The 21697-nt window shown below is 40.0% G+C and overlaps 1 protein-coding gene across 5 annotated transcripts in view; it reads right to left on the bottom strand.

Moving 5' to 3' along the window:
* Positions 1-21697, bottom strand: part of DIAPH3 (diaphanous related formin 3) — a 508403-nt gene that overhangs the window by 485376 nt on the left and 1330 nt on the right. The window lies entirely within an intron of this gene.

The following is a 21697-nucleotide window of genomic DNA, read 5'->3' as shown; positions in this document are numbered from 1 at the left end:
ATATTTTCATTGGTTAGCACATCGGAACTAGCTGGGAGCAAAGGATCTGTCCATTCATGTCATTAGGTACAGCCACCACCAACTGTCAAGTTAACAAGCACTAATCACTGTCAAAGCCAAGTACATGCTAATCTTTAAAAATAATTTTTAGCTGTTGCAATCTAATTTAATTTACATCCTTTAACTAGGTCATTATGAGTAGCCACTAACAAGAAGAACACCTCTAAGAGCAAAGCCTCTGAATGCACTTGACTCAGACCCAATTTTCATAAACTAGACCCTCTAAGCCACCTAGTTTCCAGCTTGTTAGTGTGCACTAGAAACACACCAAGATTTTCTTTGTAAAAGATGACAAGGTCTCAGCTTCTCAAGATTCTGATTCAGCAGGTCTACGGTGGGGCTTAGGAACCCACACGCGTAAGGGGCCCGAGGGCAATGCTGTAGCCCTCCCAGGACCATGTGAGAAACCCTACTCCACACCCCGCCAGCCATGAAACACTTCCTCAGCCTGCACCCATTCGAATCTCGGGACATGCAGCTCACTTTAAAACCGGTGTCCCTGAAACAAGCTAAATGAAGGGTACAGCTAAGAAGTACAAGAAATTTTCAAAGTGAGAAACCCTAAGCTGGTACAATTGGGACAGGTTTTACTGCCATGTAGTGACAGGCACCAATTAGTACTGCTGTAAGAGAATTCAACACTCCATGGTGTGCAGGATGAATTATTACATCATTTATTCAAAGGCTTAGTTTATCTCTAAAGCTACAATAATTCACCCTCATAAGCATAGATTTAGTGAAGTATCAAAGCTTGCTCGTTAGATCAACCATGACATGACACTATCTGCTTGTCAAAATAAGACACAACAAAGTTAGACCCAAAAGGAAAAAAGGATTAGTCTTCTTTTAATCGTAAGATGCGGATAAGGTTATGGTAAAGCATTGCTCACACCTGTTTCAAATTCCAGATTCTTCCTTCCCACCAACACCTACTTTATCCTAACGGCATTTCTGGTCCACACACCTTTGTTTGTTTTAATGTCAATGCCGATTGTAAAGACCGCAGAAATGTAAAGCATTATTACTAACCATGACACTAACCACACCTACAGAGCCTAAAGTTCATTTCCCAGGCGACTACACAACATACCTAGATGTGACAACATTCAAGGGCTCCAAAAATAATACTGAAGCTTCATAGCACCGAGGACAAGGGTAGAGCTGGCTCTTTGATAATGTCAAGAAAAGCTTTTAATTTTTTTTTTCAACGTTTTTATTTTTATTTTTGGGACAGAGAGAGACAGAGCATGAACGGGGGAGGGGCAGAGAGAGAGGGAAACACAGAATCGGAAGCAGGCTCCAGGCTCTGAGCCATCAGCCCAGAGCCTGACGCGGGGCTCGAACTCACGGACCGCGAGATCGTGACCTGGCTGAAGTCGGACGCTTAACCGACTACGCCACCCAGGCGCCCCAGGAAAAGCTTTTAAGTTGACTGGCTCTTCATGTGGTCATATTTTTAGACTAAGGTGGAGACAAGTGAGAGATGTTAGGAACAGGTGAGAATGAGTAAGAGCTCTCCAGCTTCTTTTAATCTGTTCATCTATTCAAAACCATAGCCCTGCCTACCTCAGAAAGACACACACCTGGCCATTGTCCCAGGCTTCTCTCATCCACCCAAGATTCCAACCTCCCTTCTCCATAATTCCTTCTTTGGGAAAGCAGAATCACGGAGGAACATTAGCTTTCGGGAGGAGACATCATTCAACCATCCACAGAAGTGAAAAAAAAAATCATTTCTAAGACAAGTTTTCAAAAAGGATCAAAAGGCAGCAACAGAACTGCTAGAAAACCACCACCTCTCTAGAAAAACCAATTAAATTGTTACCTGGCCCTCTCTCCTAGAGGACACATCACAGGGGCAGGGCACCTAACAAACCTTTTTTTATTCTAACAGAACTCCAATGTTCTTTTTCCTTCAATAAATTCCTTCAACATGGAGGTAAAATTAAAGGGAAACCAGAATGGCTAATTCTAGTAAAAGAGTTTTAATACCTATTTTAATATGTTTTCTTCAGCTGTTCAAGTTCTTGTCACCTCTACTACCAGCTCAAAACCTCCTCTGCAGCAGGTCCAGGAACAAACAATTCAAATACCTGAACCTCTCTACAAGTAGATTTAGTCCTAGGACACCAGAATTGAAGACCTTTTTCATCATCTGGAGAAGGCTAGAAAGTATTTCAAATATTCGCTGTAGGAAGAGTGAAAATGGTCCCAGAGCTTCCAGAATTACCTTGAAGCTTATTCAAACTACTGGGCTATTTCTGAGCATGATTCAGTCTCCTAGAGGTCTTGTCCAAGGCACAAATGTAGAGTGAATATTCCTGGAGCTAATACACCACCTTGCAAGGAGGATTTTGTTTTACATTCTGGTATCACCACAAGGAAATTAAATTTGGTTGAACCTTTTTAGAGAACAATTTGGTGACACAAACCCTATGTTCACATTACTTAAACTAGAATTACTAGGTTTTATTACTAAATTAATTACATCTAGAATCTAGAGTTAGGAAATAAAACCAGAGGTTTATACACAAATACTTACCTACAGAGTTTATCTTAAATAGCTAAAATCATAATCAACCTAAAAGTTCCCAGAATATGGGAAAGACTAAATAACTACAGTCCTGCCATACAGACTATAATGACATGTGAAAATGCTTACGATACAATGTTACATGAAAAACAAAAGTCGCATTTAAAATTGCCTATCTGTGGGGCACCTGGGTGACTTAGTTGGTTGAGCACCTGACTCTTGGTTTCAGTTCAGGTCAAGATCTCATGGTTCGTGGGTTCAAGCTCCCCAACAGGCTCCACACTAACAGCACAGAGCCTGCTTTGGATTCTCTCTCCCTTTGACCCTCCCTGCTATCACTCTAAATAAATAAATAGATAGATAGATAGATAAAAACAGAATTGCATGTGATATAATTCCATTAACATTCTTATAGAAAAATATGTCAGGAACCATTTTTATTTTAATATAACCGGATTGTGGGGTTTGGAGCAATTTCTCCCCCCCCCCCCCCACATTTTCCTGTATTTTCCCAGTTGTCTAGAATAGGCTTATTTATTTTATGATGACAAAAGCTTTTTACTTTAGTATGGACAGTACTTTTCACATCAAGCAGAAAATATAGATAAGTTCCTTTTCAAATAATAATGTAGTAAAAAAAGAAAATCTAAAAAATCTAATGCCATTAACACAGACTTTGTTAGGCTAGGAGTTTTTTTTAATGCATATTTTCAAATATGTCAGAATACATTAAGGGCATTATTCATTTGTTTTGTAATTCACATATATAAATTAACCAATTTCAAAAAGCTCCTTGGTCTCGTGAATTATTGATGTTGTCACCTGCTAGAGACTTAATTCCAAGAAAAATATACGAATCACTACATCACAAGCACAAATCCTTTTGACACAAATTCAATTTCTGTGGCAATAATATATTGACTTAGCTTTATTTTTCTATTTTATGACACTTATTAATGGCAGAGATAAAAGAAATCTGTCATTTTTCTTTATTGTAAATGTAAATGATCTCATGCTATGTTGAGAATGTTAAGGTAAATACCACTCACCTGATAACTTTTTAATGCAAATGCGGACAGGATACCAAAATAAAATAGAACTTAAGATTTTAAGTGAAACCTAATCTCATACGCCTAACTTTCCTACTGCACGATTAGACTGCCAACATGTGCAAGACACTACGTGGAACATAAAGAGGACTCAGTCCCTGGCTTTAGAAGCTTAAAGCCAAAAAAAGCAGCAAGATGATAACCACAATACAAGACGCTGAGAGAGGTGTTCAGTGGTGACTGGAAGGAAAGGCAGTCTGTACTTGGTAATTATACAGCTTAAATACATGCTATTAACATGCAAACATAGGCACGTTCAGAGACTAAGGTCAAATAAATCTTCAGCCATGATTCAGGTAAAACTTGTAACGCAAAAAATTACTTTTCTTTCAGCATAACGGATTCCTAAGGCGTTCATTCAACAAATGCTTATTAAACATTACTGTGTTCTTGGCAAGAGGGTACACTAGTTAAGAAAACAAGGATTCCTGTCCTAAAGGAACTTTCCTTCTATTGAGGAAGAGACAGTAATAACAATAAGTAAGTTACAGAAGGTGTTAAAAGGTAACACTTGTTAGGCTAACATGAAAAGCCGTGCAAGGCGGGAGGGAGGGTTTGCAGGTTGGGGGAGCCAGGGCTTGCATAGGCCTGAGAAAGCGGCGTTGGAGCGGAGCTGAAAGTGGACTAAGGAGATAGCGATGTGGACCCGGAGGAAAGAATTCAGAGAAAAAGAGCAGCCCTCTAGAAGGAGCACGTCTAGAGTGCTCAAGCAACACGGAACCAGCTTAGCTACAGCCTCTGACTCTTATATACTGCCTTGCGTTATCCAGGCAGAAGCTAACAGCCAGGATTCTAGAAGCAAACCCACCGGGATTGTAATCCAGCTCAGATACTGACCAGCTGTGTGACCCTGGGCGCTTCAACTCCCTAAGCCTCGGTTTCCTTATCTGTACCAGGAGAATAGGAAGCATCTGTCCTTCTAGGCTTGTTAAGAGCCTTCACTGAAAGGCTACATCAAGTACACAATGCGCTATACCTGGTGGTGAGGAGGCTTTAATAAATGTTAGTCCCCTTCCTTCCCACTAACACCCCCACCAGCGTCATCTTGGTTTAGGTCTCCATCATTCCAACTCAAGGCCACATCCAATAGTCTCCTCCCTCTGGGCCCTGAAATCATCCTCTAATCCACTTAAATCCATTTTTAACTGACATAAATGTGTGTGTGTGTCCCCTCCCCAAACTGGGCACGGGCTCCTGAGTGCAGGGATTTTTTATCACGGTCATTTCACCAGCAGGTCTATTTGCCGGTGTTGGTCATACTGGGCCATTCACTTTTCAGTTGTGGAGGCCTCTCATGTGTTGTCATTTCTCTTTGGGGCTGAGAACTCAAGCAGTGGCAGCTTCCCAATGTCATGTCCAGAGCCAGCATGTTGCCTGGGGCTCAGGACACTAACAGCTAGATGGGATGAATGAGATGTGAGGTCAGCAGCCACACCGAGTAGGTATGGCACAGATAAACCTATAGTAAAGGTGGGTCACCCTTCATTATCATCAGGAAACAACGAACCCACACCTTTCTCCATCCAAAGCTCTTTTGTTTACAATTCCTTTGGGTCAATGATCATTGTTTGCAGTTTGTGTTCATGTCTTTCATTTTCTTTTTTTTTTTTTTTTTAACGTGCAGGGACCTTTTTTCTCTCATCTTTGAACCTCTAGACCTAGTACAGGAAACATTTTAGGTCGGTTATTTTCAACCCGACTACAAAAGAGAATCACCTGAAGAGAATCACCTCAAGAGTTTTTGTTTTCTTTTCCTGAGTAATATTCCAAACCAATTGAATCAGAATACCCAAAGGCAGGGCCTGTGGTAAGTAGCTGTAAAGCTCCCCCAGGTGACTTTAATGTGCAACCAGGGTTAAAAACCACTAACTTGGGCAAACTCTTCTGAGCTCAGTCTTCCGGTGCCAAGACTATCATCAAGGAGTCTCCAAAGACACACAGGTGTAGATATGGTAGATACTTGTGGGTTTTTCTGCCTCATGCACAGCATCCCTTCTCTATGTCGCAGGAGTAGACATTGTTCTTTGTGAGCCGGCCCTGACCACAGAACACTTAAATCCAGGCGCAGCCAATCAAATCCTCACTCTATGAGAAAACTGGATTGGGGATTCAGAGGTGAGAATGAGGATCTGTCCCTGCATGAGCCAAGAGCATGTATACCTGGAATTGTGAGGCTCTGAGCCTGGCTGTGTGGAGACCAAAGCAGCAGAAGTCGTGCCCTGCAGAGATACAACAATGGAACAAATGCCTAGTGAGAAGCACACTAAAGCTGTATGACTCCAGGAAAGAGAGAATAAGAGAAGCTGCCAGCTTTCAGTCCTAGGGTTCAAATCTTTGTGAGGACCAGCTACACTTACGGTGCTTCACCCAAGAATATACCCCTCTGTATCTTTACAACTGCCCTTTCCAATTCCAAGCTAGACATTGCATGGGGTTCTGTTTCATTAAGCCAAAAAAAAAAAAAAAAAAGGCTTTAACTGAGAACCCAGGACTCCCTAAGAACCCCATAGAATATAGTCCACCCCATCATTACTACCACCACTGATTGAGCACTCTTCAAAATTATCAATACACCCTCAGGGGTTGTAATTATGGGGATAATTAGCCACTATCCCCATCTTGGAGATCAGAAAATTAGGAGTTACAGAAGTGATTTGCCAGAGTGAAATGTGGCCGGGCTGGAAATGGAACCTTGGTCACGATGACTCCAAAACCCAGACTCGTTCCCCATCCCTTTTCTCAGTGCCCAGCCTACACAACAACAGGACACCTGCTGGTATCAGCTCGAGGGAGGAGGGCTTGACGTGGAAATGAAGCAGTTTCTGAAGCACAGATATTTAAAAATGAAATGTGAACGAGAAAAATGAGCATAATTCCAAGTGGATGATTATTAAGTGTTATAACACCAACAACAAAATGCTATCTTAAAAGTTCAGGTGGATGACGGGGCTCCTGATTGGCTCGGTCGGTTGGGCGTCGAACTTCAGCTCGGGTCATGATCTCACAGCTCGTGAGTTCGAGCCCCACGTCGGGCTCTGTGCTGACAGCTCAGAGCCTGAAGCCTGCTTCGGATTCTGTGTCTCCCTCTCTCTCTGCCCCTAACCCACTCGCATTCTGTCTCTGTCTCTCTCAAAAATAAACATTAAAAAAATTTTTTTTTTTTAAAGTTCAGGTGGATGAGTATAAGGAGCTGAGAGCAAGGGATTGTAATTTCTGTAAACTGACTAACACGAACAAGAATGTCTATTTTGTGAGGGAGTTTCCCCCTTTAGGTCCTAAAGTTGCTCTCTGAAGTGTATAATAGAGATTGAGTGAATAGGGTTTTTTTTTTTATTATTATTATTTCTAACACCTAGAATTTAAGCTGTAGGATGTACTACAAGCCTTATAAACCATGCCCTCCCAATTCAGACTAAAACATAAACCACAAAAATATCCACATCCAAAAAGAACAAAAAACAAAAAACAGATCCACATCAAAAATTACAGGGTAATAGCTAATCAAAGAAAATTAAGGGTTTTTTTAATGTTTATTTGTTTGAGAGAGAAAGAGTGAGCAGGGGAAGGGGAAGAGAGAGAGAGAGAGAGAGAGAGAGAGAGAGAGCAGACTCCCCACTCAGTGTAGAGTCTGATGGGGTTGGGTGGGGGGGGGAGCTCGATCCCACGAACCACTAGATCATGACCTGAACCAATCTCAAGAGTTGGATGCTTTACTGACTGAGTCACCCAGGTGCCCCAGAATATTAGGTTTTTTTAATTACTGATGAAGTTTGAGCTCTTTATAATAACTAAATCACCACTAAGTTTTCTTACATTAATTTGATTACTACTTTTTGTACTATTCTCTAAATTGTTTTGTCAATGAAAATGAGTCCAAAGGATGATTTTCATATTACAAAGTTAACTTCTGAAAAACAAAAAAAAGAGCACATTCCCAACTGTTACATGCAGTCCTAGTGTTATGCATAAAAGGTAGGTCATTTTACATTTCTTTTAGAAATATTAACCAAGCTGAATCTAGTTAGTGTCTAAGCTAACCAGACAATATGCTACACCTGGCACAGAAAGACCTATAAAACAGGGCACCTGCCCTGAAGGAGGATACAATCCAGTAGGCTGTAGAGAAAAAAATAAATAAATAAAGAGCCTGAGTCACTTATTTCCCCTTTCTGGTAATTCAGAAAATAATTTCACAAAAGCAACTGTCCTACAAGGGCTACACGTACTAAAATACACAGGTTCCTCATCTTAATGCTTTTCTTTGCACTTATCCAAAGGCATCTAGAAAGGTAAATCCTTGAATGGTACAGAGCAGCCCAATACAGCACCAAAATTTGCACTGTGTCATATCACCACACAGTGAAATTCCAGCACACAGCATTCTATGTCACAAGTTAGAGTTTGAACACACCAATTTCTGCAGGCAAGCCACAAGCTCAAGCAACTACAGCCTAAACTGCCCTTGGCAATCTTCTAGCAGTGCCAAAATTCAACACCCTCTACCAAGAGCCCAAGGATATTTGTAAAGAACTTCTAAAAGTACATCATTTCATGACAATAATCCCATAATTCAAGCACACCAAAACAAGTCAACAAGGATTATGGGGAAGTCCTCAGTTGATAGCCAGAGCCATGAGAAGGCACCCAATGATCCTAACAACTTAGTGCAAATTATCAAGGACTGCAGATCTTGCAAAGGTGTGAAGGTAACCCTCCCCTATTTTTCTCTTCTGTTTGAAATATAATTGACATGTAACGTGTCAATGTAAGGTGTACGAAGTGTTGATTTCATACACTTAAATATTGCAATGATTACTGCTGTGGCGTTAGCTAATACCTCTATCACAGCACATGATTGTCACTTATTTTTTGTACTGAAAACATTTAAGATGCAGTCTCTTAGCAATTTGGGGGTATATAATACAGTATTGTTGACTATAATCACTAAAAGGTGCATTAAAGATCTAGAACTTACGTTTTACTTGGAAATTTGTAGTCTTTAACCTCTCCCTAATTCCCCCATCCTTCCCAATTCCTGGCCCCTGGTAACCACCATTCTTCTTTCTGTTTGTACAAGTTTGGCTTTTTTAGAGGCTACATTGTAAGTGTTATCATAGACTGTCTTTCTCTTTCCAGCTTATCTCCCTAAGCGTAATGTCATCAAAGTCCATCCATGTTGTCACAAAAAGTAGGTTTTCCTTCTTTCTCATGGCTGAAAAATATTCCAGTGTGTGTGTATACATATACTGCATCTTCTTTTATCCATTCATTTGTTGACACTTAGATTGCTTCCATATCTTGGTTATCGTGAATAATGCTACCATAAACATGGGAGTGAAGATATCTCTTTGAGATCTTGATTTCATTTCCTTTGGATATATATCCTGTGGGACTGCTGAATTATACAGTCCTATTTACAATTTGTTGAGGAGTCTCCACAGTGTTTTCCATCGTGGCGGCTCCAATTCACAGTCCCCACAACAGGGCACAAGGGTTCCCTCTACATCCTCACCAACACTTGTTATCTCGTCTTCTTGATGACAACCATTCTATCAGGTGTGACCTCACACCTGTTTCTGTCATTGCTGATGTTGTTTTGCTCATAAACCTTTCACTAATGGTGGCATCAGAGGCTATGAAAGTACATCATCTTTGCAGAATGAGATGTGCATGTTATCCAACAGGAATAACTCGTCACATCACTGTAAGCAGTCTGACTTATAGGAGAAGATGCTGAAGACCACAGGCAGACCCTTTAAAATGAATGTAGGTCAAAGTTTGTCATTGGCCACTAGCTTACACATGGCTAGTTAATTCAAATTAAACCAAATTAAAAAGTCAGCTCATAGAGCTAGTGACTAGCAAACTGGACATAGCAGAACAGAATATTTATATCATCAAAGAAAGTTCTGAAAAACACTGATCTAAGTAGTAGTAAAAGCTAAAGAAATGGACAAGATCATGCTGAAAGGAGGTATAAAATGGAAGATGATGATCTGAGACAGTACCTGAGAACACTAATTTAAAAGGGTGCAAAGGGGACACCTGGGTGGCTCGGTTGGTTAAGCGTCCAACTCGTGACTTAGGCTTAGGTCATGATCTCACAGTTCGTGGGATTGAGCCCCACACTGGGCTCTGCACTGAGAATGGAGCCTACTTGGGACTCTCTCTCTCCCTATCTCTCTGCCCCTCACCTGACTGTGTGCTTGCTCTCCCTCGCTCTCTCTCTCAAAAATAAACATTTAAAAAAATGAAAATAAAAGGGTGCAAGGAGTGATGAGCAAAGATCAGAAGAGACAGATAATCAGCATTATCAGTGCTAATAGTGTGAAGAAGATGAAGTTTGAAAAATCAGCCACCAAGTTGGCAATTGTTGATCTGCCAAAGCAATTTTAGTGGAATGAACAGAAGCAAAGGCAAGGTTGAGAAACCAATGGGAGGTGGCTTCCTTCCTCAATGAGCGCTCTCCACCCTTTGCCAATGCCATCATAATAGTAGAAAAAGGTAAGAGCTGTTTAGTACTTATGTGTTAACCCCCATTCTAACACACTGAATCATCATATCTAATATATAACATAGGTACTAATGTTCCCATTTTATAGATGAAGAAACAAACAGAGAAAAACACAGTAATTTTCCAAGGTCACACGGCTATCAAATACAGAGCCAGGATTCAAATTCAGGTGAATTTCAGAGCCTGAGTCCTTCAAGATTACACAAAATGGACTCCTCAATAACACTTCCCACCCATTGGTTCACACTTCTCTTCATACCAGACTGAATATTAGCCTTTTAAAGTCAAGGAATAAATTGTAACTACCTGTGCCATACGGTATAAAGAACACTCAAATATTTACTGAACAAATGAAAAGAACTAATTGACAGAATTTGGCAACAAGGGAAGGAAGCAGAGCATCGATCGTATTCAGCAGGGGAAAAGAGGTCAAGGGAAAGTTGGAGAGGGAGGCTGTTTGGTTTTTGCTTCTGCTTTTTCTTTTATAATGGAAGACACTGGAACATTCTTAGAGAATGCAACCTCTAAGGAGTGAAACATACCTAATGGAACAGGACTGGGGGCAAGAACGGTGGTAAAGGGATTAACCTTGAACAGGAACACAGACATTTCTTCTGTGGATATTGGAGGGGAGAGGAGGAAGAGTTGCAGATATAGAAGATTACAGGTGCAGACAGCAGGAAATTGAGCAAGTTCAAGTAAAATGTCCTTTATTTTCTCTCTGAAGAGGGTGTCAAGGTGAGTGCTAAGAGTCAGGGGTAACCATCTCTAAGATCTTTTAAGGGAACGCTGTGGAATGTTCCCGTGTGGATACAAGTGGGTATTTTACACACACACACAGAATATCATTAAAGGATACAAAAGAAAATAATAGAAGTCACCGTGGCCTCTGTACGGGAAAAAGCTGAATTGGTCGCCTGGGATGTAAGGAAGTCTCAGTGAATCTCACTCTGTAATCTTAAATTCGTGGGCTTTTTAAGAAGTGCACACACTACTTTTTCAGTTAAAAAAAAAAAACTATTTACAACAAAAAAAGGATCAGGCCCATAGTGAAGGGAAAGAGAGTGATAATGGTTTAGCATAAAAGTCAAGAGAAATGGAAAAGAAGGTAACCAAAGAGCTAGTTCAAAGCCAGGACTCTGGAGTTAGACTGTGTGTGCCGATATCCACCGCTCCCTATTCCCAGCTGTGGCACCTCAGGAAAGTTCCCAGAGCCCTCCTCCTGTGCCTCAGTTCCATCAGGTCCAACACAAGGGTGCTGAGAGTGCCCACTTCAAAGCAGTGAATTAGGATTAAGTGATTAAAATCGTGCCCAGCCCAATGTGAGAGCTGAATAAATGTAGCTATTGTGATGATGATGATTATTGAGCAGCTTTCAGGACCCAGTTAATCAACGGGGCCCAGAGACACTGAATGTTAGGGAATCAGTTCACATAGCTGGGAAGGTTTCCACCCTGATGCAGCGGCCCAGTGAAGACACAGAGAGCCTGTCAGGTTGCTCTAGGCTTGGAGATCTGAGGCACAGAACAAGGAAGTCAGAGGTCTTATTATTTATTTACATTCTACCCTACCTCGGCTTTGAGGAGGCAAGGAATGTGAAGGCATCCTAGTTCAAAAGGAGGTCCAGGGTTACTTTTACGGAGTGTGGCTACGGTGTGGAGCAAATGTCAGCGGGAAGCTGACAGAGAAAGAAAGAGAGGCAAGGTCATGGGGCTGGAGATCTAGATGAAACAGAAAGGGGGTGGGGGGGATATGTCCAGGACCCAAACCTCCTGGTGTGTTCCCCACCACAATTAAGGTCAAGTTGGGTCTCTGGACACAAAGCAGGTGTCCAACAGGAGCGTAGGGAAAAAGGGAGGTGAGAAGCTAAAAAGAATGGTCAAAATGCTGCTGATAACTGACATCCTGTCACATGCCCTTCAAAATGACCAGCCCTAGAGAATTCAGTCCTACAGATGAGATTCCCCTACTTTGGTATCTGAGAAAAAATCAAAAGAGTAAAACTCATAATAGCTGTCATGTATTAACTGCTAGGCATTGTGCCCAAACTACTGTAACACGCATTACCTCAAGCAATCCTTACAACAATCTGTAAGTGGACATACTGTCATCATCTAATCCATTTCACAGATAGGAAAACTGAGGCACAGAAGTTAATTAATTTGCCCAAGGATACACAGCCATATTTGAATCCATTGAATCCATCCTGAGCCCTTTTTACCACCATAGGGCTCTAAAGCCACATTGCCAGGCCCCCAAAGGAGCCCAAATTGGCAGGCCCAGTTCTCCAGTGACCCAGATTTGTTTCTGGTAACCTTTACATGCCCTTGCCCACCACCACTGAAATCTTTTATAAAAAGAAATAGACACTTAGAGTATATCAATAACATTTCAGTTTGAGTTAATCATGACTAGATTAATGAACCAGGTGGTGTAAGGTTACAAGAGTAGTTCTGCATAGATTTCCAATTAGCAAAGCATCACAAACCTACTGGAGTAAGCTCAAGCCTATGCCAAGCATTACAGAGAGGAAGAGTGACTTCCAAAAGCTCACAAACACATGCATAAAGTAAACGAAAGCAGGTTCAAGATAACATATCAATAACAGCAAAATAATACCCTCAGAAGAGAGGCTGACTGAAGTTAGAGCATGGTGCTAATTGGAGACCATCACCTTCTACGAAGAGATGAAACTGTCACATTGAATTTCTGATTGCAGATTAAGTGCATTCTGTTTTTCATGTTCATTTCTCAGACTGTCAAATATTTCATTAGAAATGAATTGTAATTGTCCTTATAAATTGCATTCTACCCAAGGATTTGATCCACAAAACAGTTTAATACTACAGTACAGTCCATAATTAATGTCACCAATTCGTAAATCCTAGTTAAAAACTGAATGCTGCATAGTTTCATTTTAGGATGCCCAAATAAACAACCCACCTCAGAAAAATGCAGCAATTACAGGATAAACTCCCACATCCTGGGAAGATACTTTATAATAAAATAAGCCTTATAAATGCACTATTATGGATCTTACAATTAGACTAATCCATGTATCTTACTAAGAGTTTCAAGAAATTCTACATCATAACTCCAAAAGAAGCATGTATTTTTCTTTTTTAACTTCCAGAATAACCTAGAATTAGCAATAATATCCTTGGAGAGTTGAACAGGTATTTAGCCATCTTTAACCCATGAAGGTCCCTCATGAAATAAACAAAAAGCCCTGTAAGCCCTTTCCCTCAAGAAAACAAAGAGCAAAGATTACAAGGAGATATTGATAGGAAGGGAGAAAACAGACATTTTAATAGGATTTATACAGTTTCATTTCTGAAGCTTATTGGAGAGTACATCATGTTCTATATACCTCTTTTGTATGATTTTATATATATATATTATTATATGAATATATATTGTATTGTAATATTGTATTGTATTGTAATATATTGTATTATTGTATGACTACATATATATATTATTGAAGGTAAACATTTCCTTTGAAGTTAAAATATACATATATGTATGTATATATATATATATATATATATATATATATATTTTTTTTTTTTTTTTTTTTTTTTTTTTTTTACCCTCAATAAATTATTTAGAAGTCAACTGTTTTGGGGCACCTGGGTGGCTCAGTCAGTTAAGCATCCGACTTTGGCTCAGTCATGATCTCAGGGTTCATGAGTTGGAGCCTGCATCAGGCTTTTTGCTGACAGCAGGGATCCAGCTTTGGATCCTCTGTCCCCCTCTCTCTGCCCCTCCCCCGCTCGTGTGCTCTCTGTCTCACACATGCGCGCGCTCTCTCTCTCTCTCTCTCTCTGAAAAATAAACATTTAAAAAAAGAGAAGTAAACTGTTATGAAGCATATTGTAAACATCCTTCACAACTGATAAACATTTACTAGTTACTTCTAGCTCATCACTAGTGAAAAACTAAAGGTACAAAAACCTTGGCCTGGTTCAAGTACTCTAACTTCTTGCCTTACGTCAGCTCTTGGATTCCTCAAGCCAAGGTCTACAGTTCTCTTCACAGACTCTCCAGGTCCGTTAGGCTTTTTAAATTCTGTATTTTTCCCAGATTATCTTAAACATTTGAAGTGAAAGAAGCATAATCTGGACAATCTGAATGGCCACTCTACGACCATGCTCCTTCCACCAGGCACTTCTGGTATCCACACTGCTGTGTGTGTGTACTACCAGAGGGCATTAGAAGAAGCCAAACGAGGGCGCCTGGGTGGCGCAGTCGGTTGAGCGTCCGACTTCAGCCAGGTCACGATCTCGCGGTCCGGGAGTTCGAGACCCGCGTCAGGCTCTGGGCTGATGGCTCGGAGCCTGGAGCCTGTTTCCGATTCTGTGTCTTCCTCTCTCTCTGCCCCTCCCCCGTTCATGCTCTGTCTCTCTCTGTCCCAAAAATAAATAAACGTTGAAAAAAAAAAAATTAAAAAAAAAAAAAAAAAAAAGAAGAAGCCAAACGACATCAATCATGCTACATGGGTGTTCACAATCTCCCCTACATAGGAGGAATTAAGTTGTCTGTAACTCCAAAATGACACTATTCAAGGAACCACGTACTTAGAGCTATGGCAAGTTAAATTTCAAGAGAAAAACGAATATAGATGCTGGTGGTCTTGGGTGCGATTCTTTCTGCCCTGTTTCAACAGTTTCATACAACGTACTACAAAATATGTACATATGGCTATATTTTTTTTAGATTTATATATATTTTTTTATCATAAACAAGTTTATAAGAGTTCACCATTTCACTCAGAGCCTCAAGTTAAGATCTTGTGAAAGAGACAGTGATGTCAGATGACAGGTCTCTACCCAGTGTGGGGCTGAGTCTTTGGATTTATCACTGTACTTTGCTTCCTCAGCCTCTGGGATTCCATTTCCATCTAAGACTCTAGCAGGCAAAAAGGAAAACAGCAAGCCATACACATATCTTTCCACTATTAAATCCAACACTGATGACTTAATTTCAGCGAAACATCATCAATCACATTAAATTAATGTTGTTGTTCATTTGAATTTTATTGGTTTTATAGTTTTGTTTTTGGTTTTATATGTAAATCTGTTTGAGTTTTATAGTTGTAAAAGCGCCATAAGCATAAGGAGTTATATTTTTAGTTTTATATCTATACATATATAAGCAACATTATTTTTATTATCATTCAAGTCCACACTGGAGTAGCACAAGGATTTTTTTCTAAGTTTGAGGTTGTTTCCTTTGTAGGTTTCTTTTCTAAGTTTCATCTGCACGCAGATGTCAGAGTTTCATGATCCGCATTTTACACATAAAACCATAACCCCCTCCCCTCCGAAAGCTTCAGCAATTTGCTCTGACCATTCAGCCATCACAATCAGAAGTCTGCATCAACCCGAATGGCACCTGGCATGCCGGGATAAGAACTGAGAATGGGACGACTCCGCCTCCACCACACTATGAGGAAAAAGCCTGACCCCATTAGGAGTTTCCAGCATAGGAAAGTAATTCAAATATCCAGCGTAATATCCCCAACGCCCTACGATCTAGAAAAAGATTGTACTACTGCTAGTACTACTAACGATGACAGCAGCAACAATCCTATAAATGGCAAATATTTTACGTAGCAGTTACAATGAGCCAGGTACTATTCTAGGTCCATCACGCAGTTACCTTTAATCTTCCCAACAATCCCATTTTGCACCTGAGGCGACAGAGGCATGGAGAGAAGTAACTTGCCCAAGTAATGCATCATATAGCTAGGATTCAAACTCTAAAAGCGGTCCGGGTCCCTGCTCATAAATGCTATTCACGGTGCCTTTTCAATAAAAAGCTGTACAAAAGGATAGCAGTGGATCTTTTTGAAGAATCAAATCTATGGCAAGCATTTCCGAACAGTTTTCATTAATTAGCTAGTAACTGAAATATTCCAGCACCAAAACTTAACTTATTGAAACTCTCAAATCCTCCCCTAAGTTAATAACGATTATTTGATTTGCTATTTGAGAAAATTACTCCCGACGGGAAGGTATTTCAATGCCACCCTGCTGCTACTGCGAGAAAAGTTACCTTTGTAGATCCTGTTCAAAGAAAGCTCATGCTTTGATCCTTAATATCCCATGAAGTAAAAGGTTACGCTTAATCTATATTTTATAGACCTAAAAGTCAAATTAGTTTCTGGGATAAACAAGCAGAGTGTGACAGTAAGCATATTCTGTGGCGTTCACGACATGCCTAGCTTGGAGGATACTATGTGCTGAGTTAAAGACAATTACATTCGGATAATACATAGCAGTTTTGTCTTGTATTATTCTGCAAGCATAAACAAGTTATACACATGTTAATTTACATTCTATATAAAAAGCCAATTTTAAATCCAATTTATAAGGCAATAAATATATAAAGATTCTAGGACACAGCAATAAAGTTATGCCATAAAGTAGAGTTAATTCACGACAACAATAATAAAAGCATGACAAATTTTAGCATTCTACCAACTGCACAAAGGTGTTTCAGGTAACATCTGTTCAGAAGCAATTGCTACAAGACAGACTAGATGAGATGCAAGGTTTCACAGTGTAATAAATGTATGTCAGTTTGCTTGCTTCGTAATTAAAGACATGAGTCTTTGAAAAAAAGCAATTAAGCCTTGCTCTAAATCTGAGACAATTATCCCTACTCCCACCCCTTTTTACCCACAAAAAAAAAAAAAAAAAAAAAAGATCCAGAGTGATCCAGAAGTAATAACTACCATATATCATCTATTTTCAGCAGCTAAACATACCGCCAAAAGCCACTTTATATATTTTGGTAGCTTTTGATAAATTATATATTAACCAAGAGAGAAAACTTCTTTTCCTCTGTCAGGAAAAAAACAAAATTTACTTTTTGTAATTCAGGCAATTTACTGACAATTCAGGCAATTTACTTAAAAGACTGGCCTGAAGAAAATAAATGATCTTACCTTATGAAGGTTTCAGTGTCAGATGGGTTAGTTGGAATTTTGACATAACACTCAAGTGCCCAAATAAGAACACTGCCTCCAATTCTTGACAATTTAACTCTAATACAACTGAAAGTATCACTTTAGCTGAGGACACACTGAAGAAATAAATTCAAAAGGCACACAAAAATAATTCCACATTTTTCTCAGCTTTCTAGCAACTTCGAAAATGAGGCAGCAGAACAAGTTGGAATCAAGTTCTAGCTGCTGTTCCAGAGGACCAAACTGTTATCTTATATCCCCCCAAATCACGGTCCAAAAGAAAATGTTACCAAAAGGAAGACATTTAGGTGAATCTGACAGTTCTCCTAAAATACACATAGATGAACTGGTAAACCAAACCTTTTAACATGGTCACCCTCATAACTATGCCTGTTGTGTTCATTTCCTGTGGCTGCCAAAACAAATTCCTACAAACTTAATGGCTCAGAACAAAAATGTATTCTCTCAGTGCTGGAAGCCTAAAGTCAGAAATCAGTTTCACTGGGCTCCAACCAAGGTGTTAGCAGTACCGCTCTCCCTCGGAAGCTCTAGAGGAAACCAGTTCTTTTCTTCTTCTGGTTTCTTAGGGCTGACAGCATTCTTTGGCTTGTGGCTGCACCACTAACCTCTGCCTTTGAGTCACATCACATTCTCCTCTTCTGTAGTCAAATTTCCCCCTGCCTCCCTCTTACAAGGACACCTATGTTTGTTTGCATGTAGGGCCCAGCCCAGTAATCCAGAGTAATCTCCCCATTTTAAAACCCTTAATTTAAAAATCTTTTTGTTGCAATGGCGGGCAACATTCACAGGTTTGAGGGATTAAGACCTGGTTATCTTCTATGGGGGGTGGGGGGGGGTCATTTTTCAGCCTGCCACAGCTGCCTCCAAATGAACCCAAAGCCAAGAGGTGGCCATGCACTAATCCCATCATGCCTACTCCAATTTCAGTTGCCCCTCCTCCAATAGTTCTCCCACTGGATTCCTCCTGCCACCTCACAACCTGCCTGTGATCAGGAAATCACTAATTCTGTACTCATTAAAGGTATTACTATTTTTAATGGCTCTTGAGTGAGACAAGTAGTAAAGGTTAAAATTCCCAACAGCATAGAAGAGCAATACAGGACAGTGACTAAGAATGTAGGAGACAGCTTGCCAAGGTTCAAATCCTGTCCTCAGCAACAGGCAGTTGTATGACCTAAGGCAATTCAACCTCTGTATTTTGCTTTTTCCATCCAGCAAACAAGACTAATAATACCACATACCTCATAGGGTTGTTGTAAGGGTTAAAGGAGTTGATATACATATATATGGTGCATATATATACACACACACACACACACACACATATATGGTACCTAGAACAGAGCTTCATTCATTTATTAAAGTAACTGTTATTAGTAATGATGTCCAAAATGGTAGACACATATATATTACTGAACAGGGTGAAATATCTCTCACAACCAAAATTGAAGGTACAGTAATGACATAATTAAACAATAATGAACAATCTGTTCAATGGAAAGTATAAGATTAGATGCAAGATTTACACCAAAGTCTGTGACAACTTTTAAAGGATATTCCTAATTAAAAAGAAGAATCACTCTGCCAACTGGGACCACCAAACATACAGGCCTCCTGTCAAAACATTGACCCACGGCTTCTCCGGAAGCCACACATCCTTCTCTCAACACAGATATGGGGGCCACCACCTTGTGCACTGTGTGTTCGTAAGAGTAGGACTGAAGTGCCCAGCGTCAAGTAGGGCAACTGTTTTGTTCTGTTCTACAAGGGAAACAGGACTCAGGCTCAGGTCCTATGAGTGTGACCTACGGCAGGACAAAACTTCATGATCCTACTGAACTCTATCTACCTTCGCAAAACCTTCATCCAGGTACCTGCCTTGGCCTGCCAATCTCCCATGGTTTCATCCTGTCCCCGGTTACTAGCCTCAGCATCTCAATACTCACTGCTTGCCATATTTTCTACTGAAATCAAGTCGGTTAGTTCACAAGCAGCCCCAAAGTAGTGGGTTTCTTGTGTGGCCAAACTGTCCTACACTCACAACAGATGAATTTCTGTTTACACAGATCTATGGGGAGAAATTCTATACAACAAACTTGTATACACAAGGCAACAGTACCTTGAGACTCGCGACTAAACACACAGTAGGAAACAAGGACTGTTCTGCTTTACCAGGGCTTAAAGTGAACCAAGATTTCAGTGGGCCCCAGAGCTCATGCCTTCCAACCCAAGAACAGAGCAAGTGGCCAATTTACCACTCAGTTCTACTACCAGCTTGCAGCTTTGTGGAATGTGCTAAACACCTATATTATCGCCTTTCCCGTCGTATCACCAAACTCTGTTCCTTGTTCCAGTCAAAAGCAGCTGCCCCCAACAACTCAAGCAAAAGCCAAGAAGTGCCTTGACATCTAGTAGTAGAGCAAGCTGAACTACAGAACAGTCACTTGTAGAGGCATTGCTAAGATCTCATGAGGAAGGGATGGTCTCCATCCTCAAAACAAGAGTTACTAGGGTGAGACTGAGAACAGGTGTGAAATAGGTCGACTGGGAAGAGCTACTCAGAAGGCAGCCTTCAGCCTGGCATACTGAGACACAGGCCAGGAACAGAGTTAGGGTTGTTAAAGCCCCCTAAGAGTCCTACTTCAGGTAGAGGTGATCCCAAATCAGTGGCACTCTGAGAAAAGCATCGCCCATAATGCCTCTTGGAAGATAGGCTAAGATAAAGCAATGAGCTTACAAGCATGGGAAGAGAGAGTAGTAAGCCATCGGGTGCAATCAATGTAGATAGTCCAAAAAGTGCACATAACAGAACTATCAAATAAAGAATAAAAAGAGTCACATAGCAAATGACTTTGATCAATACAGCGGTTAGAAGCTCCAGCCCTCACACAGCCAAAAATTCATGTATAACTTGTGACTCCCCAAAAACTTAACTACCAATAGCCTTCTGTGGACTGGAAGCCTTACTGATAACCAATTAAGGCATATTTCATATATTATCTACTGTATTCCTACAACAAAGCTAGAGAAAAGAAAATGTTATTAAGAAAATAGCAAGAAAAAACAGATTTACAGTACTGCACTGTAATAAATCCATGCATTAAGTTAACCTGTGCAGTTTAAACCCATGTTGTTCAACAGGCAACTGTAATTGCTAAACTTAAATATTCCAAGCAAGTTAAATATTCCAAGCAAGTTAAATTAAATATCCAAGCAAGTTAAATATTCCAAGCAAGTTATCTCTGATAACAGAATTAGTGAAATGGAAAATATAGCTAAAGAAACTATAAGTATCTAAATTAGTTTCAGGGATTACAAACAGTCCAAATTACCTCTAAATTAATTATGAAGACATGATTCAAATCAGACTCCTATCTAAAAACAAACACTGGGTGCATCTGGGTGGCTCAGCACAGAGCCTGCTTCGGATCCTCTGTCCCCCTCTCACGTGCTCTCTCTCCCTCTCAAAAATAAATAAACATTAAAAAAAATAAAAAATAAAAACAAACTGTATTTTTAGATATGTTTATTAACTTTAAAGCTTCAAAAGTATTGCTTTTAGAGGTCTTTTCATCTTTACAATAACCCTTTTAGCATACTTAAGAGTGGCACCTGGGTGGCTCAGTCAGTTAAGTGTCTGACTTTGGCTCAGGTCATGATCTCATTGTATTTGAGTTCGAGCTGCGTGGACAGCTTGGTGCCTACTTCAGATTTTGTGTCTCCTCCTCTTTCCCCTCCCCGCTCACGCTCTGTCTCTCTCTCAAAAATAAATAAAAATTTAAAAAATATAAAAACAACATACTTAAGAAATGAAAAACTAGAGCTAGAGAAGAGCTAGAATCCAAATCATGTAGATACATCCTTCAATGAAACTAAACCTAAATATTAATTATTTCACTTCTGTTTTCATAACCTCCTTGCTGGAAGTCACAGAAAATCCAAACGAAAATCCAAAATACCTCATGTATTCTGGAGCATAGAAGAAACAAAATGGAATGACATCATTAACCCAAGCAAAAGACTCTAAAAGGAAGAAAAGTCATTGCCCCAGGATTCTTCTCATATTGGCTAGAATCCTGCCTCGCCAATTTAACTCAACTCTACCAACAAAACAATCAACAACATAGTTGACCCTCCTGCAAATTCTGCCAGTCCTATGGCCCTCTTGCTACTTAATTTAGAAAAATTAATCCATGTTGTCCCTCATTTTCAGTATTCTGATACATCTCATAGCTCTGCTCCCAGTTTTATTCAACCATTACTTTTAATTGTTAGCAACTCACTCCTGCTCCACAAATGTCTATTCCCTTAAGGTATGTATCCTGACTTAAATTCCTAACGAGATTTATTTGTTCACAGAAGGCACATGCTGTGTTGTATAACGGTGCCTAAAACTGAAAAAGTTATATTCCATAACTCCATATTCCTAATTAAATGGAGGGGTCAAATATTAAATTTTCAATTGTTAGATTTATCCCAAATCT

Source organism: Puma concolor, chromosome A1 (genome assembly GCF_028749965.1).
Source record: "Puma concolor isolate L17-30 chromosome A1, mPumCon1.1.hap2, whole genome shotgun sequence".
Taxonomy (NCBI): Eukaryota; Metazoa; Chordata; class Mammalia; order Carnivora; family Felidae; genus Puma; species Puma concolor.
The sequence above is the reverse complement of the archived record's forward strand: the minus strand, read 5'-3'. Positions and strand labels throughout refer to the sequence as shown.